The following is a 19949-nucleotide window of genomic DNA, read 5'->3' as shown; positions in this document are numbered from 1 at the left end:
CCCCGTCCAAAACTAATCCTGTCCTAAATGTCCCACCTCCTAATGCCATCGTATCGGTGGGGGAGGGCTTTATATGTGAGTTCTGGGAGGTTATAGAACCCATAGATTCTCCTAACACGAGGCCTAGGGAAGCTGTGAAAATGGGGACATGGACCGTCTAGTCACAGGAGGATCCAGAGTGCGGCTTGGAATGTGGAGAGGATCTGAATGTTCTTATGTGCTCAGGGAGAGGGAACGTGGAACCTGAGAACCGGCCGGCTGGTTGCTGGGAACAGAGAGGGTGGATAGCCATAAAATACGTGGCTGAAGACACAGAATCTTGTGTGTCACAGGACCAACCTGTGAGCCAGGTCAGCAGGGGGAGCCACCGCTGGGCTCAGAGAACAGTGCAGGAGATCAGGGGCCAGGAATGCCTCCCCACCCTCCACCCCCTAATCCTGCCGCTTTGTGATGTCAACTTCCCCTGGATTTAAGATGTCCCCTGGGATGGGGTGTGACTAGATCTTGGACTGGTTCAGTTTCCCAGTGGAGGTGATCAAAACAAAACCAAAGCAACCAGAAGCATTTGCTTTATTAGAGTAAAGAGAACGTAACCCCTAACAGATGAAATTAAATTGCCTGCTATTATTGAAGGGGCTGGCACGGAGCTGAGAAATCGAAATGAGCCGTATTGCAGATTATTCGGGGCTGTGACGCTGGACGTGCACACCTGGTATTCCCTCAGTCGGCCTGACGATCGTTACCATGACCTGAGAATCAAAAGCATCGTTCTCTTGTTGCCTGCCACTTTCCCGGGGAGCCGGATCTCAGACACACCCTTCTAGGTCCCTGTCCCAGACCGCGCGGAGCTCGGCCTGGTGCTCTTGATGGCCTCGTTCGCCCCCTGGTGGCCATTGTTTGATAGGGTTCCCTGCTCCTTCATTCACCCAGTCTGATTCCGTTCTGGTGGCCTATAGGAAAAATGGCCCGAGGTTCCCAAGTTTATGGATGGCTCTTGGCGACATACATGTGGCTATTTCCTGAAAAGTATGTCCTAATAGCATTAGGACGGCTGAGGCAAGATGAATCAGCGCCTACTGTGCCCAGACAGGTCTCTCCTAGGACAGTCTCAGCCCTGGTATGATTGTATCACAAAACCACCTTTTCCTTCTCTATGGTGTCTTCTTAGCTTCTCCTATCCTGCTGGGAGGTCTCATCTGAGGCCATGTTGTCCTTCTGACATATTCCATTACATTAAAAAATGTATAAACTTTTAATCTTAGAACAGTTTTAGATTTACAGAAAAGTTTGTGATGATAGCTGCATTCCTGTATATTCTGTACCCACTTTCCCCTGTTGATAACATCTTATAATCCTTTTTTTTTTTTTAAAGATTTTATTTATCAGAGAGAGAGAGAGAGAGAGAGAATGCAATTGAGAAAAGGAGAGATGAACCGGGTTTGGGGAGAGGAGGGGCAGAGGGAGAGAGAGAAGCAGACTCTGGGCTGAGTAGGAAGTCCAATGCTGACCCAGGACCCTGGGATCATGAACTGAGCCGAAGGCAGACACCCAACCGACTGAGCCACCCAGGTGCCCCAACATATTATGTTCCCAAGGGACATTTGTCACAATGGATGAGCCAGTATTGATACACTTTTGTTAATTAAAGTCCATACTTTATCCAGCCTTCCCTTTTCACCTTCCTTTTTCTGTTCCAGGATCCCACCCAAGGTACCACATTGCATTTAATCGTATCTCCTTAGGCACCTCTGGCCTGTGACACCTTTTCAGGTCTTTCTTGCTCTTGATAAGATTGACAATTTTGAGGGATACTGCGGGGGTATTTTGCTGAATGCCCCTCAATTGGGACTTAACTTGATGGAGGTGATAGGTTTTGTGAGGAAGACCACAGAAGGGAAAGGCCCTCTCCATTGTGTCATATCAAGAGTATATATGACTGATATGACTCATCACTGTTGATGTTGACCTTGATCACTTGGCTAAGGGGTAGCGTTTATCAGGTTTCTCTGCAATAAAGTTCTCTCCACCCCTTCCATGCTATTCTCTTATACAGCCCTGTTCTATCACTTTTGAATCCCAGTGAGAGAGAGCCCATGTCTCCAGCAGTTGCTGTCTTTCTCAAAGCCAGTCCATAAGCAATTTATTATTTGTGGTATGAGGCACATTAAAAATTAGAAAATATTAATCAAAAATGCTTTAAGAACTTCCTGGCAATTCAAATTGTTATAGCCCCAGCACAGTAGCTTCCCAAAACTGGAATTAAAAAATCATCTAAGAACTTCAATGACTCAAGAAAAAAAAAATCACATAATTGGGCACTACTGTCAATAGAAAAGAAATTTTGAAAATCTGATTAAACAACATAATTAGAGATATTGCTGAAATTAAGGCAAGAAAAATAAATATTTTGGAATTAATGTGTAATTTGTAAATTACGTATGTCTTTATGACTCACCCATATGTGACCACAACAGTACACCCAGGCATGTGCAATAATAATTAAATTCAGCTGTCTGATATTTGCCCACTTGCATTTAGATGATTATAGCTTTGCACACTTCTTGTGAAGATGTATTTGTTTTGACAGGAGAATAGAACATATTTTGCTTAATTTATAACTTTTAGTTTGTTAGAGACATGATTTATGGGCCTCCATTCGTCCTCGTGCCCTGAACCCTGAAATACTAGAGGCAGGCCAGGCGGATGTGTCCGTTGGTGTCCATTAGTGGAGGAACACAAGCATGGCACTCGGCATCGCCGAGGGAAGCTTCCCTGCCCACTTTCATATCTATTTAGACTATGTCCTTTGAACCGGAGGAGGGTATAGTGGGTTATAGCTGATGGGTTAGAAGTACAGGGAACAACCTGGGCTTGCTACAGGCATCTGAAGCAGAGTGCGTGTGTGTGGGGGGTAGTATTGTGGGAATGAGTCCTTCACCTGAGCGATCTGATGCTGTCTCCAGGTAGAGAGTGTCAGAGTTGAGTTAAATTGTAGAACACTGTAGCCCTGGTCACAGTATTACTTGGGTGGGGACCTCCCTGTGTCAGAAGCGCAGGAAGTGTGGTAGGAAGTAGAGGAGAAACCCAGCAGGACTGAGGTGTTTCTTACTCACTTGGTTATACTCCATGACATTTATCGCAGTTTGCAGTAAAGTTTTAAATTTATATATTATCTGTTTAGTATTTGTTTCCTTTATTGAGATTTGAGGAGGATAATAAATCTCACTTTCTTCTTTCTTTGGGTTCAGAGTCAATTAAGAAATAAGACACAGGAGTCAGACAGAAATAACACATTACTGGTAATGACACTACTCCGACAACTTTGCTCCTTGCTGGTGTTTATGACTCATTCAAAGGGAGGTAGCTTAAGTTTTTGAGAGTTTGCCTGGACCCTTGGAGGACATATACAATACTTAGAACCCCCCAGTCCCCCACTTTTTTCAGGAGATATTGTAAACATTTCTGGGGATTAAAAAAATCATCACACTCTCTTTATATTTATTTTTTATTTAGAGAGTGTGAGTGGAGTACGGATTGGGGGTGTGGGTGGGGAGGGGCAGAGGGAGAGAGAGAATCTTCAGCAGGCTCCACACCTAGTGCGGAGCCTGCCCACGGGGCTCAATCTCACGATCCCGAGATCATCACCTGAGCTGAGGTCAACCCACTGAGCCACCCAGGCACTCGAATTGCAATCTCTTTTAATGAAAGCAGTTGCCAAGTGGAATGTGGAGAGTAGAATTGCAAGAGAGAGGCCATGAGGGTCTGGACACCCAGCAGGACAGGGGTGGGTCTTTCTCAGAATGTTGGGCTGGGGGTGATGGAAACGGATATTTAGGGGGAAAATCACCCAACATCCCAGAGTCCTGAGCCTATAGGCACCCTAGAATCTCTGGCTTAAAAGGAAAACCCCAATTTTCCACTCCTTTTGAAAGGATACTTTGTAAGAGGGAGATTGTGTGAGCTTGCCAGGGCCCATGAACTGGGAGAGATAAGAACGGAGTGGTGAGAAATAAGTCAGGGTAACTCGAATATTCCCCAGACGGAGTAGAAACTTTGTATGTTCATTGAGAGTTAAGTAAAGAAAGCCACATTAATGTTTGCAGTGAGACTGTGGGCTGGGACATGTCAGCCCTTGCTGGGCCCAGGAAGTGACCAGGTGGAGGTGAGCCTGCCAGGTGCACTTGCAGGAGGTAAATTAGAGGGAGGAGCTGTAGGAAGATGTGAGAGGGCTTGCCTGGCATATAGATCAGAGGCAAGGAAATAAAAACACTGTTACCTCTAATGGAGAAGCTCAGATCCCGCAGCAGCCCTGAAGGGCTGCTGTTAGTGGAACAAACTAACAGCTTAAACTCAAATGGGAGTTGAGCAAAAGCCATTGCTAGAAGGCATGTAAACAAAAACTGCCCCTTAGACCTGAAGGCCAGGCAGCCAGGCACAGAAGAGCATTTCCTGTGTTTGAAGCTAAAGAAACAAAGGTTCAAATTCAAGGTTATGTGCGGTGATTGCTCAGTGGGGTTGACTCTAAAAGAGCATCTTTACACACAGCCTAATGACCCAAATAAGGCAAGTACAAGCTCCGAAGCTCTGACAGCGGCAGCAGCTAAGTAAGCCACTCTGTCCACATGGGGCATGCCGGCTGTTCCTTATTTATCTCATTTTGCTTTAGATCCCAGTTTTTGCTAGGACTGTAGTAGGAAACGTAGTAAGTCCAACCTTAGGACAGAGCGGCCTTTAAACATGTAGGCAGCACTCAAGCCAATTACCTGCCTTGGGCAATTTTGTGAGCAGGTAGCTGGGGAGACAGAGCTGAGTTTGCAGACCCGTAGCTTCTAAAGCCATTGATTTTGAAGGCTAAGGGGCTTACCTAGGATGGCAATTTTACTTTGACTTTTTAAAAAGGAAAGTTTAGGGCTAGATTGGTCCTTTGATATCTTCTAATCCTACCCTCTCATTTTAGAAAAGGTAAAGACCCACAGAGGTCACAGTTTTTGCTAATGATGACACCTAGTTAGTGGTCAGTCGGGATTCTGGTAACTCGGAGGTGTGCTCTGATAAGACAGGGATATGGGGAATTTATGTTTGAGGGGTATGTTTGACAAGCTGGTCAGCAAGGTCTCCTGAGGGTGCCTGAGGGTTCCCTCAGTCCACTTGTCCCCATGCATAGGTCTTGTGGGAACCTCTGGCTCTCTGGACAGCCATGGGGTTGACTTGAAAGAGCCCCAGGACCATCAGTGAGTCCTGCGTGAATAGTTTCCTTCATGAATGAGCTTACCATCACCACCACCACCAACACCACCACATGGTCTCTGGCTACCTGTAGTGGCCCGCGGGCTAGGAGCACAGCAGAGGCTTTTGTGCTATTTTCTTACCTTAGAAATTTCTCAGGAAGAGAGCTGATACATAGGCCCCTGACATTTGGGGATGGGGGGAGACTCAGCTTTGGATACTCAAACATCAGATTTGAGAAGGAGAGGTCAGTGCCTCCTGCCGTTGATCAGCTAAGTCTGCAAGACTGATCTCCTGCCTCTCCCCTTCTCCTGGCCTCTTTTTAGGCGGGAACATCTTCTTTAGGCTTTAACTCACCATCAAAGCCACCTCCTCTGTCCCTTTCTGCCATATTTTGGAGGTCTTTCGGAAAGGTGCTTCCCTCCTATAAGAGAGAAAGTAACATCCAGGGATGTCAAAGAGCTGATGGCTGAAGGGAGAATATAAAGCGATGATGTCAGCTTTCCTTCCATTTCAGAGCCAGCCCCAAAGCTATATTAAGCTACTGCACATAGCATTATTCAATAGATCTTTGTTGATTGAACGAATACATTTGCAGTAACAAAGAAAAGATTGCGATTTCAGAACACGGTGGGGTATGTTTAACATTGATTCTCTGATCTTGGGGAAAAGAAAACAGAAAAGTAATTTTCATCTAATTTCAATCAGAATATTCTGGAGTCGAAAGGGATCTTAGTGATTATTTGGTTTCTTTGTTGTTTTACAAATAGGAATTTAAAGACTTGCATTTCTCGCTGTCCTAACCTTGGTTCAATAACATATACTCAAATATTTTCATTTTTTGAATTGACTGTAATATATACTGGATAGATAGCCAGACTGGTCTTCCCTCAAATAGCCCATTCCCTGCTCATGTTTCCTGAATGTTTGCTTGTGGAGTAGCTCATTAAGTTGTGAAACAAGTGGTAGCTTTGGGGTCTTAATGCCTTAATCCTAAATCTTGCCGTTCCTAAGTGGGCCCCTTGACGTTTACAAAAACTGCCCGAGGTTCAGATTTATAAATCCTGACAATGTTGTTGCCAGGGCTGTTTTGAGGAATACAGTTAAAAAAAACCCACAAACAGCCTCCCCCCCTTTTTAAGCTATTACATACTACTAGCTATTAAATAATTTAGATAATCTAGAATGTTAATAACCAAGACCTGTGCTGCAAAACACCACCAGGCAAATAGATGCAGGATAGCAGTGTAGTTCCAGCTCTTGGAGAAGTGAAAGGAAAGGCAACAAGAGGCCACAAAGCTTTAGGCCCATCATTCAAGCTGTGGAAGCTTCCCCGTAGCCTGAACCATGTTTGGCACACAGTAGGTTCTTAATAAATACTTGTTAAGTGATGAATGCATAAATCTATAAAAAGAGGGTGCTTTTAAATAATGAACTAAAAACTGTATCAGAACAAGTCTTAACTTGGCCCTGCTTGAGCACCATCTAAAGATACTTGTGCGGGACGGAGGGGGGGGGGCGGGGGGCACTCAACGCATGATACATACATTGTTGCAAAGCTGCAACTGCTACTTCTCTCATTCATCCATTGAACTGACATTTAGTGAGTATCCACTACTTATAAAACACTAGAGATACAGCTTGGAACAAATTATGCTTGATAATAATCCTATAGGAAAGTGTATGGGCTTTGAAATCGGACATACCTGGGTCTGGATACGCTCTTCCTACTAACTACTCTAGGCTCACTTTTCTCATCTGTAATGTGGGGATATTAATGTATCACTGAAAGTTGGGTTGTTATGGTAGATTAAATAAAATAAATAACATCTGTGATATTTACAAAGTCACTGAAAGTGGTCAGTTCACATAGTTTACTAGCAGTATTCGCAGTGTAGGGTTTTCCCAGGAATGTTTCAGATGCTATGGCTTTTCCCCACGAGAGGGCGGCATAACCACACTATTTGGAACCTGCTTTGCTTCCCACACAGATGGCTCTCAGTACTCAACACAGTGTTACTTTCCTATTGTGAGTTTAACGGAACACTTACAGGCCTAAATAGCTTAGAATAATATTTTAGAAGTGGCAGGTTCTAACCTCCAGGCTTCTATTCAACTGGGTATTGATAGGAACAATCAATTAAGTATTCTACACTCCAGATGTTGAGAATATTTTTGCAATTAGGACTCAGCTGGATCTGAATTTTTGAGTCTTAAAAATTAGGCCACGTTGCATGAAAGCATCAGGCTGTCTTTGCTTATATCCAGTATTTTATGGAATTGGCCAAGTGTTAGACTTAGGCCTCCTGGCTGCCATTTGAGATTTGGATTAATTCTATACCCTGTATGAGACATTCTACCACATAGAAGACACAAAGATGCCATCTTTCATTCCACAAATACTTACGGTGGACAAACTATGCACCAGGCAATGTTCTAGGTGCTGAGCATTCAGAAGGAGATTGAAAAAAGACAAGTTACATTCAGAAGGAGATTGAAAAAAGACAAGTTAAGGCATTATCACTGTCGTAAAGGAATATATCAATTGTATCAAATTCCTAAATGGAGAGTATCATGAAAGCAACAGCCAATGTGCTGAAACAATAGGGAAGGGCTGCTGGTTCTTGTATCAGGGCCTGTAACTGACGACTGCAGATCCCTTTGTCGGAGAGACCTAGCACTGGCCCTTGCTCATGGCTGATGCCCTGAACCGATGTGACATCCCAGCCGTGTGAACATGTGCATTAGTGATTCTAAATCTTCATGCCATGACAGACAGGTGTATTACTGGGAACTATAAGGAGTAAATAAGGGGACATTTGCTATTACTGTGGATCTCAGCATGGAAATCAGGCAGCCCAGACTGTAGCCTGCTTTTATCCTTCTGTGAGTCAGTCTCATTTCATTTTGCCCCTCCGTCTGTTAGGAGGGCAGAAACTTCATTTAGTCATTTTGTGTCTCTAATTCTGGGATGGGTGGTGCAGCAGGGGAGAGAGGGTGGTGTGAAGACACTAGTATGAGCACAGAGGCAATCCTTTAAGTCCTGGATGTCATCTGGGCTGTGGGCATCTCTTGAGAAGTCCATTACTTATATCGTCCCTGGTTATCAGTTCAATGAGGTTGCCAAGGAGGCATCCATCCTCTCTCCCATAAGTTTCAGATTCATTAGCTCATACACCTACCTCCTGTGCCTTTACAGGCACATAAATTGCTTTATTTCACTCTGTGAGGCTGCTGTAGCCCTGTCTAGTTGCTCCAGAAGAACCGGGCGACTCTTCCTTCTCTGAACCTTGCTGCCTCTCAGGGTTCTTCCCTAAGAGTGGGGAGCCTATTTCCCGCTCTCTGATGCCTCTCCTGAAGCCTTCCTGGGGATTTCAGTGCTTCCCTGGGATTGGCCCCAAGTGGCCCTTCCTCTGTGTCCCCAGCTTCTATGATCTTATTGCCTCCCCTGAGGCTTTCTCTCTCAAGCTTGGGAAATTCTTTTAAATTGAGGAATGGGAGGGATCCTTGCTTTTTCTTCACGATTTCTCTCTAAACAGCTGTAACCCCAATTCTCTTTGTTTCACCTAATGCCTGGTCTTTTGGAAACACCAAAATCTAGGATGAATCTTAAAGGCTGTTTGATTTTCTCCTTGCTGTGTCTCAGTGCCTCCCTTCTCCCCACAAAACAAATCCAGGCTAACCTTGCTGCTTGGGGGTGGGCAGGAGGAGAAGGATAGAAAGGTGAAAAGGGATATAGAGAAAACATTGGTTAACATTTCAAATACATTATCCTGCCATACCAATAATAAAGTACCAACATTTGTGAATGATTTATCTTTTTTATAAATTGGAGTGGTTTCAAGGTTATCCCTATAATAACTTTCATCCCCTTGTTCCTTTGGATTTTCAGTTTGATCATTGCTTCCTCAGGGAAGGGTCTCCTGACTTAACCCTCTTTTATGTTTTCATAGCACTCTTTTTCTCCTTCTACTAACACTTACTCTCATTTTTAAAAATTGTGGTAAAGTACAAATAACAAAATTTGCCATATTTAAGCTACAGTTCAGTGGCATTAAATACATTCACATCACTGTGCCCCTGTGACCACCAATCTATCCACAGAATTCTTTTCATCTTACAAACCCCAAATCGGTTTAACTTTATTTGTGTGATTCTTGGATGAATGTTTGCCTGCTGCATGAGAATCTAGGCTCTATGATGGTTCAGACTGTGCTCTGTTCTCCTCGTCACTATAATGTCTGGCACAGTGTGTCCCAGAGAGTGATTGCTCATCCAGTACTTACTGAAGGAAGGGGTGGTTCTCACTTGCTTTCCCTTATATGCATTCTTGAGTAGGAGAGAAAGGAAATAGGTACAGCTGGTGTGCCAGGAACTTTTCACAATCCTGGGTGCATGTGGGAATATGTTGTACAATTTAACAACATCTGGAGAAATTTGGGGTTAACATGGTAGACTCACATTGCATAGTTTCCCCAAAACCCAATGAAATAAGGAAAAATTGTAAAAGCAAACACAAGCAAAAAAGTCACTGAAGGAAGAAAGAGACCTAATGTAGATCAATAAACTTAAAACAAAACAAAACAAAAACAAACAAACAAACAAACCCCCTAGCCACTGTGGAAACACAAGAGAAGATACTGGAACAGAGTAGAATTCCAGGTTGGCCTGGACACTCTCTAGAAGCTAGACCATCCAGAAGATAACATAAGCCGGAGGCTGTAAAATTTTGAGAAGTCTTATGAATCACCCAGTAAGAAAAGGAAACTGAGTAAACTGACCTTGTGTTTTATTTCATCCCACTGAGAGATGGTGGGAATGGAACCTGAAAGAAAGGGGAGGGTATCTCCAGGTTTGGCAGGAAACTGGAGGAACCCATTGAAGTGCAAGGTGTCTTGCGATGTGAATGAGATACACGTGTTGCCAAAGGGTGACCCTTTGGACAGTACAGATACCAAGAGATGTGAAAGAGAGAGCAGGATTCAGTTTCTTAACCAGAGCTGTTCTACCCACCACGATCTCCAGTGAGCTGTCCATCTGTGTCTTAGACTTAAAACTAAGCTCCTTTTGGAGACAGTGGGAAGAGAGTCAAGAAGTCAGCTTGCTACTTCAGACCAGCTAGGAAGTCTATTCAGGACTGTTGAGCATGAACAATATATAAAGGCAGGGCAGCAGTGCACACCTGCTCCAGCAAAAGATGCAACAAACCACAAACCGAAGTGAGTAAGCAAGAAGTATATTACACAGAATCTGTTCTAGAAAAAAAAACATAAAGAACAGAAGAAAATTCTTTGCAATTGCTTTATGTTATAGAACGATTTGACCTTATAAGAGAACAGATATAATAAATCAATAACTCAAAGATAATAAAACAATAGAGTACACTCAAAGAGTTTTATGGAGGACTGTGGAATTCAACTCAAGAACTAAAGAGGTCACTATGTAACTAATACTTAGGAACAGCAAGGAACAACATTTAAACTTGCTGAAAGTTGAATTATTAATATAGAAAGGCTTGAGACAGTCTTGGTAAGTGTAATTAAAAAGACAAAAATTAAAGCAATCAAATGGAAGCTAATAGATGTAAAATGCAGAAAAACAATAATAACCATAAATGTAGGGGTGTCTCTGAAGATAAAGTCAAAGAAATAATGAAGGAACTGTTGTCTGTGTTAAGACAAAACCAAGTCTGCAAATCCAAAGGGCACATATTATGTGCTAGAAAAATTAGAAGCGTAAAGCTCAACACTAAGACATGTTTTAGTTAAGAAGCCATTCTTTAGGAATCTAGAGAGAAAGAACAAGTCCTCTACAAGGAGGAAAACAAAACAAAACAAAACAACAAAACAGACTGGTCTCGGGTTTCCCCACAGTATTTAATGGCAGAAGACAATGGAACTAGAACTCTAAAGTCTTGTTGGGGAAACATTTGATCTTGGATCCTTTTACCTGTCTAAGATGATGTCCAGGTGTAAAGGGATGTTGAAGCACAGAAGAATTTAAAGAATGCAGCACCTGTGTGAACTTCTTGGGGGAAAAAAATACATGCAGGTAAAGCCAGCATGTGTGGGGCACTGAATTCAGATAAATGTAGAATTCGTGGAAAAACCGCTGGAGAAATATGGGTAAAAAACAAAGTGAAGGCCGGAAGCATGGACAATGTAAAAATGATACTATAACTAGCAAACATCAGGAAGCGGGGGGATGGGAAGTGTGTGAGAAGACGGAAATCTTCATCTCTCATAGCAAATAGCAGGGAATGAAGAGACACTTGAACCAAAATAAGTAGCTTTAAAAAAGACTTGCAATCCTCAGATGTCTTTTAATGAACTAATTTCTTACCTGAGAGATATCTTTTTTTTTTTTTTTTAAGAGTGCATGCACTAGGGAGAGAGGGGGAGAGAGAGAGAGTGGGGGAGGGGCAAAGGGAGAGAGAATCTCAAGCGGTTTCCCTGATGGGTGCAGATTACCTGATGTGGAGCTCAATCCCATGACCCTGAGGTTATGACCTGAGCTGAAACTAAGTGTTGGACGCTTAACCGACTGAGCCACTCAGGCACCCCTGGAGATAGCTTTTTAAAAAACATTTTTTTTTTAAAAGTAAAGAAACATTTATTTGCTATTCAACAGTTTCTGCTGTTTCACTGTAGTTTTTTTTTTTTTACTTTTGTAAACTAAAAGTAAATTTCAAATTAATACTTTTTAATAAAAAATGCACATATAAGAATAGCCCCATTTTAATAAATGCAGTTTTCCTCTCTCTATTTATCTGTCTTTTCTTCTTTGTACATTTAGGCATCGAAAGACATGTGTGATCATTTTAACTTAATATGAACAGTTATTCCTGGCTGTGGGCTTTTGATTTTTTTTCTAACCTTTGGCTTCGTGTTTTCTATATTCTTTACATTTTTATAATAGACATGTAGCATTTTGACCAAATGGAGTGATTCTTAAATTTAAAAACCAAAGGAAAAGGGGAGGTCAACAGGACCTATTAATAGTGGTCAACTCTAGGGGGGTGGAAATTGGGTGATTGTATCATTTTTGATTTGTACTTTTCTGGATTTTTAATTTTTTAGTTTTCAAAAAGTTTGTAGAGAGGAAAATGAAAAGAAGGAGAAGTCGAGAAGATCTGCGTCATGTCAACTCAATAGCAATCTGCTGGCCTCATTTATGGTCTGCCTAAGAAATTCAGGGACAGGTTGATAGAAGGACTGGCTGGCCAGAATGGGTTGTAGGATCTGTCAAAATAAGCTGCAGGATGACAAGCTGGTGTGGCACACAGCCACTCTTGGGTGGTCTCGGAGAAAAGTGACAGGGTCTGGGTACTGGGAGTCTCTTTTGAGGGACTAGGAAAATTGCAGAAGTTTCAAGAGAACAGTCAGACCTATTCATCATGGCATATACTTAAATGTGCCATGACTCAATTTTCCCCCTGAAGCATAACACCTAGTAAAGTCTGGGAACACTTATAGGTGTTAATTTTTTCATTGACTTTGTAATGGAATTTTATTTTACTTATTAAGCATTTGACACAGAGAGAAACACATTCGTGAGAGCCAGTGAGACAATAAAAGTTTTATACCAAAAATAAGAGCAGGTTCTGCTACAGTAATAGGAAGAGCATATGATATCTAAACAATAGGTAAAACATGAAAGAGGCATGGCTAAGAGGTGGCTGCATGGTGTCCTAACCAGGCTGGACCGATGCTTTCCATGGCGCTCTAGACCGCAGGTATGGCAAAGGCAAAAGAGCATGAAGTTTAACGTCAAGTTCCTGCTCCTCCACCTCCAATTTACTTCTCCAGGAAGTAGATTCCTTCTCCAGGAGGTGGAGAGCCTAAGATGGACGTTGTTGGGTTTGGTTCAGATGATGTGTGTGTAAAGCACGATGAATGGTGGAGTGGAGGTATTTACTCCTGGAGCGTGTGGGTGAGCAGAGCAAACCTCTTCTCTGGAGTGACCATCGACTAGCTGCTCCCTGAAAGGTGCTGCCTTTATTTCCAACTTGACCAGCTATCAACCTGTACGGGGAGCCCGCTGCAAATGAAACATGAATTGAACTTGATTCAGAGGGAGAGAGGGGACATTGTCGCTGATGGCTCTGAAACCATAAGAGAAGAGCCTCTGTGTGAGGCCTGTGTGTTACTCTCGTGCGCAGAGAGCTGGAGGGACCACAGAGAGGAGCTGGTCCAGTATTCCCATTTTCCGGGTAAATACACTGAGATCCAGAGGGGTGAAGGCTGGCTGAGGCTCATACCTCCACTTGCAGGAGTTTGAGTGAAAGGACTAGCTTAGGGAGAAGCACACGAGGTCAGAAAATAGACTGGGGAAAAAGAGTTGACTCTGAAACACCCCTGGCAGAGCCCATGGGCCATTTATTGGGGTGCTTTGATTCCAGCTGCATGTGTGCCATTGGGAGAACATGGTCCCTCCTTGTCACTAGGGAAGCCTTGCTGTCTTCTCGCCTCTCCTTGGTTCCTCTCTGGGTGAGCACACTGTCTAATTCTAGAAGCCTCACTAGTCAATAGCTGTTACCTGTGATGTGTTCACAGAAGACACCTGGACATTCTTGGATTGCAAAGAAGACTGTGTTGAGGGACAAAGTCAGGTCTGGACCCAGGAGTACTCCTGGATCCAGAAGTGAAGGGCCACGGGCTGGGCACTGGTAGGAAGTGAAGGAGCTGGGGGCAGTGCGGTCAGGGATGAGGGAGGTCACTGCTCCTGGTTGTTGTGGTCTAACCTGGAGGGGTTTTCTTGCAGACCCTGGGAAGGAACAGCTTGGTGATGAAGTAGTGCACAGAAGACACAGGTCCACAGAGACTTGGGAACAGGTCGGCCTTTGCGGTTATTGCCTATTCTCCTCCTGAGACATAGGTCTTTAGCCCGAAGTCAGTAGATTTGGCCGACCTTATTCCTCCTGTGGGGATTGAAAGTTTGTATCTTGGAAGTATGTGCTTCTTCCAAGATGAGCCCCAGGCAGACGCTTGGACTGGGCTGGGCTGCGGTTTGCTGAATTTTTTGTTCAGCCCCCTACCTGCCTCCTCTCTGCTCACTCTTCCTTTCTCCAGGGTCTTCCCATTTGCAATATCGAGAAAGCACACATTTAGCAACTCCAGGAGAACAGAACAAAGATACTTTATGAAAAAGAGACATGATCTCATAGAAGAGGGATGTTTATTTACCCCAGCCCCAGAGAAGTTCATTCTAAGGGCACCATTTTAATGCCGATGAGACAAACACCTGTGGGGAAGCTGGATGCTTAAAATAAATTAGGACTCAAGTTTGGTCCTTGCCTCGGGGCTCTAAAGTCTGAAGGAGCTAGCCCAGATTTAAAGACAAACTCTCAAAGTTACTTTTTCCTCTCCATTGACTTTAATTTTTTTAATTTTTGCTGTTTTTTTCCCCCCCTGAACATTTTGTATTTGGAGAGAGGGAGGAGAATGTTCTTGGGGAGTTGGGGGACCTGGGGTCCATGGACGTCGGGTGTTAGTAGTGAATTAGAGAGAGTCACAGTAGGCGTTGGGGATCTTGCTGACCTTCAAGACCATTTCCCCCAGATTCCACGCTTCTCTTACCTTATTCCTTTCTTCTTCTTCTTCTTCTTCTTTTTTTTTTTTTTTTTTTTTTTTTTTAAGATTTTACCCATTTATTTGACAGAGATCACAAGTAGGCAGAGAGGCAGGCAGAGAGAGAGGAGGAAGCAGGCTCCCTGACAGGCAGAGAGCCTGATGTGGGGCTCAATCCCAGGACCCTGGGATCATGACCGGAGCTGAAAGCAGAGGCTTTAACCCACTGAGCCACCCAGGCGCCCCTCTTACCTTATTCCTGTTTTGTCTTCCTCCTGTGGCTGTGCTATGTCCACTGGCCTGTCCGTCTCTTACATGCTGAGCTGAAGATTCCATAAACAAGATCACCTCTTAGCTCTTGAGGAAACAGTCTGTTGTTAGGCTCAACACACAGTAGGTGCTCAGATAGTCATTAAAGTAATAAATAAATAAGTTTTAGGTGAGACTAAGGCTCAGAGACCTGCTCATTCACTGTCCAAAGTTGCCTCCTAACAAGTAGCTGAAGTCAGCTAAATGCACATAAAAATAGTGAACTAGTGGATGCGGAGTATTGTCTGTGTCACGTGATTAGTCTAGGGTGTTAGTTGTCAACTCACTGGGCGGGCAACGTGGCCTGAAGCCATCAGTAAGACTTCCCGGAAAAGACGGGGCTTGGGTTGAAAATGAAACAGTGAAAACGTGGTGGGAGGGAGAGGCGCAGGCTGTCTCAGGCAGGAGGGAAGGTTTGGGCCAAGGCCGAGGGACAGCAAGGTTTATGGATTATTTAGGCAACGCTTGGGAGACCAGTTTGGCTGAAGAAGTCTGAGTAGAGGCGCTGTAGCCGATGAGGCTGGAGGAGGGAGCAGAGCATCTTTGTCGTTGGCGTCTTCCTGGGTGTTGATTCCCCGGATGAAGTGGGCACTTGGGTGCATGCACTGCTCACATGCCCCCTTCAGGACCAGGTGTCCAGTGCCCGGAATGCTGTGGCTGAGTGCCCATAGCTTAGTCCCTCCCTGAAAAGGAACCGCTTCATTCAATGTTGTGCTCCCTCTGTTCATGACTAGTTGACATGGGGGTACAAAGGCCGAGTCCCCTTGCTCCAAGGTGGGCAAGATATATTTCTTTATTTGAGAGAGAGAGAGAGCAAGGGGAGGGCAGAGGGAGAGCGAGAGAGAGAATCTCAAGCAGACTCCCCACTGAGCGTGGAACCTGACCCTAGGCTTGATCTCACGACCCTGTGATCGTGACCTGAGCTGAAATGGAGAGCGGGATGCTCAACCAACAGAGCCACCCAGGTGCTCCACGGTGGGCCTACTCTTAGCCATCTCAGCTTCAGGGCTCCTGTGTGATGGGCTGAGGTCTCTGTCCCCGTTCAAGGTCTCCCTCTGCCCAGTTCTGCTCCTCACCCCTTTGCAGGCATGGTTCAGCAGAGCACTTCCCATAAGCTTCCTGCGTGGAAATCTACTGTCTTAGCATCTGTTTCTTAGGGGACCTGACTTAACCCAGTTGACACACACGTGTTTCTAGAAAGCAGCCTCTAAGAAAACTGATTGCACAATGAAAACCTCATTGCTGGTGGCAGGCGGAGTCATGCTAGCTGTTGGCCTGCTGTCATTGTGTCATCATTAGAACTCTGCCACGGGTGAGCTGGGAAGGGACAGGACGGAGGGAGAACACTGGTAGTTCAGCAGCTCAGGCACAGGGAAGGTTTGGGGGAAGTGGTAATGATAAGGACTTCTAATTGAATAGCTCTTGCTGGGGGGCTATTGATGCCCTGGTGAAGGACTGAGGCTGATCAATGACCAGTTGAAGTCACTGACTAGTGAAGGCTAGAGGTCCTTCTTGATAGATATAAATACTCTTTACTCTTGCAGCTGGAGGGCAGAAAAAACTGAAGAGAAGGCTCTGTATTTAATTATAAGAACTGTAGATCTCCCAAGAAGGTTGAATTCACAGCCCAGCAGATTTACTGCACCAGGTCAAGACCCTGACTGGGAGGAAAGAGGACTCTGAAATTTGGCATGGGGACATTGGAGCTGATGCACTCAGAATTTTTTTAATCCCCAGAAACCCCTGAACCATCTGGGTCTGACTCTGCCCTGCAGTAATCTGAGGCTTCAGGGGTTGAAATCTGGGACTAGGAAGTTTATAATAAGACTAGAAATGAGGGGAAGAGTGTGGGAGATGATGGGAAGGAATGAGGTTTGTATTCCAGGAGTCTGATGCTCCAACGGCTACTGGAGTAGGAGGCGATTTGATACATTGATGAATAAGGTGTTGTAATAGAAATAAATATGTTTTGTCTATGTGAGATTAGGTATAGTAAATCTCACATGTCCTCAAGATAGAATGTATTTTTCTCTTTCCTATTTTCCAATTTCCATTTTCAGTTTTATGTCATGAAATAATAATAACAATTCTTGCAACAGTGATTACCCTAATAAATAACATTGTGCATTAGTGCATGTGAATGAAGAATGTACATTATAAATAATAATAGTTTATTTATGATACTGTCTCTACTCACCCTTCCTAGTCTCTCAGCAAGGTGCTTGGGGATCTCAAAAAGCTACCACATACATCTATCTGGAGGAGATATTGCTACATATGTATTTCACAAATAAGAAATCCTCCAAATGACAGTTCATAAAAAAATGGTAATTCTAGAATAAAAATCATTAGAGATGGTGGACATTTATTAAATTTATTTAGTAATGAAACTTGGTTTTATGAACCTGAAACTTAATTAAGACATTTTTGGAATACAAGTAGATAAAAAGTAGAGCATTATTTTTTTTTTATTTTTATTTTTTTAAAGTAGAGCATTATTGACTTCAGGTAGAAAAATACATTCATGTGGCATTTTTTTCTTATAAGCTATACATACCTTTTTAATTTCAGTGGTTCCCAGATGTTTGGATTTTTGGACTGATACATTTAAAAAAAATTTTTTGAGTACCAACATGGGTGGCAGTCTATTTTGTGAATTAAGTTTATTTGAAAAAAATATCATTGTTCTTTTAATATCATTAGTCCCTAAAAAGAATGAATATTTAACAGTCAAAAGGTAGGAAGAATATAATCTCACAAAAAAGGCCTTTATTTTCTTTTTAAAGATTTATTTATTTATTTTAGAGGGAGAGAGAGAGAAATTGTGCGAGTGTGTGGAGGGGCAGAAGGAGGAAAGAGAGAATCCCAAGTAGACTCCCCACTGAGTGAGGAGCCTAATGAGGGGCCTGATCTCAAGTCCCTGAGATCATAACTTGAGCCAAATCAAGAGTCAGACGCTTAACTGACTAAGCCACCCAGGTGCCCCGGCCCTGGAGTTTCTGAATCAGCGGGTGAGGACTCTTGGTAGAATGTGTATTTCTACCAAGTTGGTGATATTCGTGCAGCTGGTCTAGAGCTCACACTTGGGGAACAAATATTCCAGGTTATCAAAATGTATTTTCTGTTTTCAAGGACTGTGATACTAATTGGGCAGTCATCCTTCCTCGTATTCCTCGAATAGGTAGATTCAGGCTGCAAGCACTATTCCATAGAAGAGAAAATGCAAATATCACATTCCATGGCCCGGATGCCTTAATCGTCTAGTCCTTAGAGTGAATGAAGGCTGACACATCTTCCTAGAGCCTGTTTAAATAATCATCCCCTCTTGCCTTAACTCCTCAAGGACACTCTATATCTCTTCCTCTCCCCTTCTCTCTTATTTCCCTTTCTTTTTTCCTCCTTTCCCCTTTTCCCCCTTTTCCCTTTCTTTTATGGCTATCTCCATTTGTTTCCGGTCTTGTGGAAAACAGGTGCCTTAGCTCATTTGTCTTTGAATCCTAGAATCTAGCAGCATGCCTGCTGTTGCTTTTGTCCATTTGGCATATCATGGCAACAACCGAGCCAAGTGATCAGTAACCATCTAGTGGATTTCCTCTCTTTAGATGGTCTGGATTAGTCCATTGAATTTATTTTCTTCCCCTCAACACTTGCCCCCTCCATTCTGTGGCATAGTGTTATTTTCCTTAAATCATGTGGACTCCTGTTTAAATGTCTACTGTGGGGCACAATGTACCAGCCAAAAAGTCAAATATTGAAGCAAACATATAGACGTCCCCAGACCCCAATTTGTCAATTATTAGCCCAATGGGCATACCTAAGAGGACTAGAGTCCTCTTCAGTATATCTCTGGCAGAAGTTTGTATACTATTCCTATCAGCCTTGGGGGACATCAGAATGTGATGCTTTAGATATCCAAATTCCCAAACCCTTTAAGATCCTTTTGAATATCAAAAATATATAAATATGCTTTGGGTATATTTCCAAATTCCAAAGGTAGGAATGGAAACCTGGAACAGTCTGGAGCATCTTTTTCCTGTCGCCCAACGACCCTTCTACCCATTTCCTATATGCCATATTTCTTTTAAAATCAGGAGACAGTATAATGGGATAGCAAAAATATTGACAGGAACAAATGCATGCCAGATGCAGCATCTTTAATTTCATGGATTTGTTTTTGCTATTTCGGCCCAATTTTTAAGATGAATGGCTCTTTACTGTGTGACCCAGGACATAAGAAAAAGCTGAATGACTGAGGAAAAAATAAGTTTACAACTTGCATTACGTTTATCACTGTTACCAGGTCCATAAAGACAGAGAGGAGGGAGCAAAGCCCATTCGGGCTGTAGACAGATACTTAGAGAGATATTCAGATCAAAGAATGGGATAGAATAGATAAAGGGAGTTGGAGGTCCCAGAATATTTAAGACATTTCCCCCAGCTATTGGCAAATGTGACATTTCTCTCTCTATCACATATTAACTACGTGAAATAAAGAGACCATTTCAAAATTAATTCTTGTCAAAAGATGCTATTTTCCGGGGCGCCTGGTGGCTCAGTGGTTTGGGCTGCAGCCTTCGGCTCGGGTCATGATCTCAGGGTCCTGGGATCGAGCCCCGCATCGGGCTCCCTGCTCCGCAGGAAGCCTGCTTCCCTCTCTCTCTCTCTCTCTCTGCCTGCCTCTCAGCCTACTTGTGATCTCTGTCTGTCAAATAAATAAATAAAATCTTTAAAAAAAAAAAAAGATGCTATTTTCCATAATACTTTGTGAACAAAAGTTACTCCTTACTTCTTAGACATGTTTAGATTTCTTGAACTCTTTCATTTAGGAAATGTGGAGTGTCCTGT

At 43.3% G+C, this 19949-nt stretch overlaps 2 long non-coding RNA genes across 9 annotated transcripts in view; one reads left to right on the top strand and one right to left on the bottom strand.

Annotated features, from left to right (window-relative positions):
* LOC131836797 (uncharacterized) overlaps positions 1-19949 on the top strand; it is a 140603-nt gene that overhangs the window by 17815 nt on the left and 102839 nt on the right. The window lies entirely within an intron of this gene.
* On the bottom strand, positions 557-15157 carry LOC131836798 (uncharacterized). The gene is made up of 3 exons (XR_009355796.1): positions 15048-15157; positions 5584-5650; positions 557-749 (listed from the first exon to the last, which is right to left on the bottom strand). It is a non-coding gene; the product is annotated as an uncharacterized LOC131836798 (long non-coding RNA).

The sequence above is a fragment of the Mustela lutreola genome, chromosome 7 (genome assembly GCF_030435805.1).
Source record: "Mustela lutreola isolate mMusLut2 chromosome 7, mMusLut2.pri, whole genome shotgun sequence".
Classification (NCBI taxonomy): Eukaryota; Metazoa; Chordata; class Mammalia; order Carnivora; family Mustelidae; genus Mustela; species Mustela lutreola.
The sequence above is the reverse complement of the archived record's forward strand: the minus strand, read 5'-3'. Positions and strand labels throughout refer to the sequence as shown.